Raw genomic sequence first — 7500 nt, forward strand, 5'->3', positions numbered from 1 at the left:
AAACTGGCTGTTTGAAGTGTGCTTGAACGGATAGACGTGTAGAGGAAGAACACACCGGATAAACAACACAGCAAGAGAAACGGGAGGAAGTGAAGTCAGGAATACAGGAAGCCTGGCCGGCTTCCCGTCGTGGTGTTAATGATCCTGAGGACCCAAAGTACAGTTGTTCACAAGTTCTTGGTATTTGCACACATTTGTCATCATTGCTGCTGAGCAGAACAACGACGTGTCATTTGTGCTCAACCTATGGTTGCTACATGTATCCGTCTCTGTTCAGGCTACAACAGTAACGCCAATGTTCAAAAAACGCAATCACAAGCTCTACTAGTGTGTAATTACCATAGTTAATAAAATAAAGTGCTGATTATTAGTACAGTGGCAAAAAAAGTGTCTTGAAGAAATGTGATGAGGTTGATGAAGGAAGCCATTGGGAGTTCTTCACTTGCTTTCCATTTCTCTTGGGATTCACGTCCAGGGTCGAGAGGCGTTTAAGGCCCAGTATTCAGTGGGATAACCAGAACTTTCCAGGCAGGTTGACTTGAAAAGCCTCTGGCAACCAAACAAGGTGATGGGGAACAGAAAGCTAATTCAGGACTTTAGCACCTAATTTAAAAAAAAAAGGTATAAAAAAAAAAAAAAAAAAAAAAAAAAAAAAAAAAACAAAAAACAAAATCGAGTGTAGAAAACATCCACGAGAAAGTGTAATTACTCTGAAATGGAGACTTGTTTTGGAGCCAGTAGAAGCCCTGGTGCTCTCAGGGTGTAGAGGGCGCTCTGTTTACAGCTAAGCTAAGCTAAGCTAAATAACCTCTCCACCTCAGACAATATTCCAGAGGACACGTGAAAGAAACACAGGTTTGGTGTTAGAAAGAGGGGGAAAGATGGAAATCTGCCCAGAACGACTGCCCCTCCAACAATGACACCTGCAGGGCTGCTCAGAGGTGGCCCAGAGGGAAGAGCCCCCACCCCCCACAGATGTGTGGGTACTGACAACCCTGACCACAGGAGTTAGTGTGTGTGTGGGTGTGTGAGTGAGTATGGGTGGGGGTGTGGGTAGGTGGGTGTGTGAGTGGGTGTGTGTGTGAGTATGGGTGGGGGTGTGGGTGTGTGAGTGAGTATGGGTGGGGGTGTGGGTAGGTGGGTGTGTGAGCGGGGCGTGTGTGTGTGCGAGTGGGTGAGTATGTGTGTTCCGTTTTCCCCATGGAAAGGGTAACATTGGTGTCCAAACTATAAGGATATTACTCTATTCAATTTTTCCCACTTTTGTCATTTTATTTCCAAAGTGCAGTGAGCAGGTAATAAACCTGAAATCAGGAAATCAAGGTTTCACTCATGTGCACTATAAAGCACAACTTTCCAGCATTTACATACACATTGCAATATTAAACAGCATTACACCAGATGTTTTAAAATACGACTAATTCATTTTGTATCCTGATCGGGCATAAAAGTTCAATAGCATGATGTCAGTCAACAAATGCATTTTAAATACTTCACACATCTTATGCATCATATTCAAACATCAAATATCAGCAGCAAATGGAATCTTTAAACACATTAATAACATTCAAAGTAGCAAATCCCAAGCATTTATGTACGTCTGAAAGGCAAATGTGATATAGCCCAGCAGCAGCCCCAATAGCTTCTGTCTCTCCAGAGGAAACACAGCTGGACTACAGCTCCCAGAAACCACTGGGCAAAACCAGGAAGTGGACATCCTTGCTAACAAGCTGGTCAAACAATCAAACATTCCAAAGCAAGGGGAAAAGCAACCTGAACAAACATTTAAAGCTTCAGAAAAGACGTCAGCACCAAATCCATCTCCATTAACAGCATCACAATATCAATAATTAAGTTTAGGAGCATGGAGACAATGAGAGTGACCAAAGTAAACCAAACAAACCCAGACTTATCCAGAACTTAATCCTTATCTTTACCAGTAGACCCAACAGCACCGCAGGAGGCCACCATGACAGCAGATGACAAAGCCAGCAGAAAGTTAGAAACCCAATAAACTCACCCAGCAGCCGGACACCAGGTGAGAATGTGGACAGGTAGCAACTGAAATCTCCCGCTCCCCTTTAACCAGTCAGAAGGGTCCACATGGGCACAAAGTGCAGATGCTACTTAAAGAGACAGCGCTCATCAAACTAGCCTAGCTACCAGGTAGGTCTTGGCCTTTTAGGTCAATGAAACCATTTTAATCCCTGAGAGAGAAATAATTAAAGAGAAATTAAAGAGAAGAATTGAAGAAATAATTAAGGAAAATAAAGATGAAATAGGAGAATTCCACAAAACACAACAGTGTCTGTGTGTGTGAGTGTGTGTGTGAGTGTGTGTGTGTGAGTGTGAGCGTGCACGCCCCTTCTTCTCCACATAAAGCTGCTGTTCTTTCCTTTTGTTTAAGCATCGTTGTCATTTGTGACACGCTTTGACTGAAGCTTTTACTACCTGCAGCTTCATCATTAAACAGCTTTTTTACTTTCTAAAATGATCTTTTCCTTCACTGAGTTTATTTTGCAACACTAAGACGGTCAAGGTTCAACTGAGCTACCGACAACAAAGTTCCCAAGGCTAAAAACGTTTAATTTCATTGTATTTTATTCAAAAACTTTGACGTTGGTCTATACGAGCACTTTCTTATCTTTAAAGAGACTTAACAAAAGAGCCTCCCCAAACAGAAGGTGCTCTTTCACCATCAATCACCATCTATCACCATCTTTCACCATCTTTCACCATCTATCACCATCTTTCACCATCAATCACCATCTATCACCATCTATCACCATCTTTCACCATCTTTCACATCACCATCACCATCTATCACCATCTCACTCATCACCATTTCACCATCTTTCCACACCATCAATCACCATATCACCATCTATCATCACCATCTATCACCATCTATCACCATCTTTCACCATCAATCACCATCTATCACCATCTTTCACCATCTATCACCATCTTTCACCATCTATCACCATCTTTCACCATCAATCACCATCTATCACCATCTTTCACCATCTATCACCATCTTTCACCATCAATCACCATCTATCACCATCTATCATCACCATCTATCACCATCTATCACCATCTTTCACCATCAATCACCATCTATCACCATCTTTCACCCATCTATCACCATATTTCACCATCTATCACCATCTTTCACCATCTATCACCATCTATCACCATCTTTCACCATCTATCACCATCTATCACCATCTATCACCATCTTTCACCATCTATCACCATCTTTCACCATCTATCACCATCTTTCACCATCTATCACCATCTTTCACCATCTATCACCATCTTTCACCATCAATCACCATCTATCACCATCTATCATCACCATCTATCACCATCAATCACCATCTATCACCATCTATCACCATCTATCACCATCAATCACCATCTATCACCATCTATCACCATCTTTCACACCTCAATCACCATCTATCACCACTTCATCCATCTTTCACCTCTATCACCATCAATCACCATCTTTCACCATCAATCACCATCTTTCACCATCTATCACCATCTTTCACCATCAATCACCATCTATCACCATCTATCATCATCAATCACCATCTATCACCATCTATCACCATCTATCACCATCAACCACCATCTATCACCATCTTTCACCATTTATCACCACCTTTCACCATCAATCACCATCTTTCACCATCAATCACCATCTTTCACCATCTATCACCATCTATCACCATCTTTCACCATCAATCACCATCTATCACCATCTTTCACCATTTATCACCACCTTTCACCATCAATCACCATCTTTCACCATCAATCACCATCTTTCACCATCAATCACCATCTATCACCATCTATCATCATCTATCACCATCTTTCACCATCAATCACCATCTATCATCACCATCTATCACCATCAATCACCATCTATCACCATCTATCATCACCATCTATCACCATCAATCATCATCTTTCACCATCTATCACCAGGCAACACATGCTATAAGTAAGCTACTATTTTAGCTATAGTAGCTTATTTTCCAAATGATCAGTAGGCTACAGATGCATAAAGAGCATTAATGATTAAATATTTATGTTCCCTGCAGCAACGAGGCCCCCGTGGTGCTTTAACTTTAACTTTCATTATAATGAGATGTTGAATTTAAATATTTATTATACACATTTTTACAGCATTGGAAAACTGTAAGAATGTTTGTCACGTTTTTCCTCCTACAGAAATTATATTAAAAAAAAATATATTCACACACATTTTTCCATTTTCATATTTTTGAAAACGCTCCAGGGAGCCACGAGGGCGGCGCTAGAGAGCCGCATGGGTTGCAGACCCCTGGTTCTGAAGGCGGAACCTTTACGTTGTTTCCCATGAACAACATAAATGTGTCCTAACCAGTGACACGTTGTGATGGAGCTATACGGAGATATTTCGCATTTTTCTTGTCAATTTCTGAGTTGTTGAGGACTTGAAGTCTTCCAGATAGTTTAGGTAAACCTTTTATTTAGAAACAGAGATTTAATTACTGGTAATCCCATTTTAAAAATCATTCTAATGTATTTTTAGACCCTCTTTATTGCCACTCATGGAATAATGTGTGTCCCATTTTGACAGCTTGGAAAATATTCCGTAGTTATTTTAGTGGCGACGAGTGATGAGAGAGTCAGGGTTAGCGTTAGAGTCTTTTCTGAGTGTATCGTTTCTCTTTCTGTCATATTTGAATGGACCTCCGATGCTATATACGCGAGGCTACATATGTGAGGCTACATATGTGAGGCTACATACGCGAGGCTACATACGCGAGGCTACATACGCGAGGCTACATACGCGAGGCTACATATGCGAGGCTAACATAGTAAAGAGAATAGAACTGACAGAGTCTGTCACATTTGCCCTCCCTGCTCACCGTTAGCCCGAAGCTACCAATGGAAGGGAACTACACGATAGGCATCTATTCAAATAACACTGTTTGTCTAAGGCAGTGTGACAGAAAATAGGCCCATATATTGATATATTGTGGACTAAATCAGGAAAAAACTACTTTTTGTCCAGATTGTGTATTACGCTGTAATAATGCACACATGGTTTATAAAAAAATGTCTTTGACATAACAATCTGTTCTTTGCTTGAACCACAAATAATTCCAAATACCTTCCTGAGGAGGGTTTTGTGCGCTTTACAAAGCATGGGTGGGAAACACACACCTGTGTGTTGCTATAACGATGGCAGGCAGTGCTGAGGTCCAACGTCAGGGTTGAGTGGGGTCCGAAGGCTTTGTGACATGATGGGCGACCGTGTCATGTCAACGGATGATTTAGACATTCCCACACCTGGAATTGTGAAGGAGGGCAGTGTTTCAAAGTCAAGTTATTCCTTTGAACTCAGAAAAGCTGCACATGCAGGAAAGAACACACGCTCTGTCTCCTTTGGTCTCCTGACACTGCTGAGAACATTGACTGCAGATGCTAATCTGTAAAAGACATTTGGGCTACTGTCAGTCTCAACTAAGCATCTAATTCCTTTGATTTGGTCAAACTTGTAACAAAGCACATTATGTAGTTGGCACGGTGACGGTAACCCTGACCCTAACCCTAACCCTCTAACCCTAACCTTAACCCTAACCCTCTAACCCTAACCCTCTAACCCTAACCCTAACCCTCTAACCCTAACCCTCTAACCCTAACCCTCTAACCCTAACCCTAACCCTCTAACCCTAACCCTCTAACCCTAACCCTAACCCTAACCCTCTAACCCTAACCCTCTAACCCTAACCCTCTAACCCTAACCGACCCTAACCCTCTAACCCTAACTCTAACCCTAACCCTCTAACCCTAACCCTAACCCTCTAACCCTAACCCTAACCCTCTAACCCTAACCCTCTAACCCTAACCCTAACCCTCTAACCCTAACCCTAACCCTCTAACCCTAACCCTCTAACCCTAACTCTACAACCCTAACCCTCTAACCCTAACCCTCTAACCCTAACCCTCTAACCCTCTAACCCTAACCCTCTAACCCTAACCCTCTAACCCTCCCCTCACCCTCTAACCCTAACCCTAACCCTCTAACCCTCACCCTCTAACCCTAACCCTAACCCTCTAACCCTCACCCTCTAACCCTAACCCTCTAACCCTAACCCTAACCCTCTAACCCTCTAACCCTAACCCTAACCCTCTAACCCTCACCCTCTACCCCTAACCCTCTAACCCTCACCCTCTAACCCTAACCCTCTAACCCTCTAACCCTAACCCTCTAACCCTAACCCTCTAACCCTCTAACCCTAACCCTCTAACCCTAACCCTCTAACCCTCACCCTCTAACCCTAACCCTCTAACCCTCACCCTCTAACCCTAACCCTCTAACCCTAACCCTAACCCTCTAACCCTAACCCTAACCCTCTAACCCTCACCCTCTAACCCTAACCCTAACCCTCTAACCCTAACCCTCACCCTCTAACCCTAACCCTCTAACCCTAACCCTAACCCTCTAACCCTAACCCTCTAACCCTAACCCTAACCCTCTAACCCTAACCCTCTAACCCTCTAACCCTAACCCTCTAACCCTCTAACCCTAACTCCTAACCCTCTAACCCTAACCCTAACCCTCTAACCCTAACCCTAACCCTCTAACCCCTAACCCTAACCCTCTAACCCTCTAACCCTAACTCTAACCCTAACCCTCTAACCCTAACCCTCTAACCCTCTAACCCTAACCCTCTAACCCTAACTCTAACTCTAACCCTAACCCTCTAACCCTAACCCTCTAACCCTCTAACCCTAACCCTCTAACCCGCTAACCCTCTAACCCTAACTCTAACCCTAACCCTCTAACCCTAACCCTCTAACCCTCACCCTCTAACCCTGACCGTCTAACCCTAACCCTAACCCTCTAACCCTAACCCTCTAACCCTCTAAACCCTAACCCTCTAACCCTCTAACCCTAACTCTAACCCTAACCCTCTAACCCTCTAACCCTCTAACCCTAACTCTAACCCTAACCCTCTAACCCTAACCCTCTAACCCTCACCCTCTAACCCTGACCGTCTAACTCTAACCCTAACCCTCTAACCCTAACCCTCTAACCCTCACCCTCTAACCCTAACCCTCTAACCCTCACCCTCACCCTCTAACCCTAACCCTCTAACCCTCACCCTCTAACCCTAACCCTCTAACCCTCTAACCCTAACCCTCTAACCCTAACTCTAACCCTAACCCTCTAACCCTCACCCTCTAACCCTAACCTCTAACCCTAACCCTCTAACCCTCACCCTCTAACCCTAACCCCCTAACCCTCTAACCCTAACCCTCTAACCCTGACCGTCTAACCCTAACCCTAACCCTCTAACCCTCACCCTCTAACCCTAACCCTAACCCTCTAACCCTAACCCTAACCCTAACCCTCTAACCCTCTAACCCTAACTCTAACCCTAACCCTCTAACCCTAACCCTCTAACCCTCTAACCCTGACCGTCTAACCCT

The sequence above is a fragment of the Takifugu rubripes genome, chromosome 21 (genome assembly GCF_901000725.2).
Source record: "Takifugu rubripes chromosome 21, fTakRub1.2, whole genome shotgun sequence".
Classification (NCBI taxonomy): Eukaryota; Metazoa; Chordata; class Actinopteri; order Tetraodontiformes; family Tetraodontidae; genus Takifugu; species Takifugu rubripes.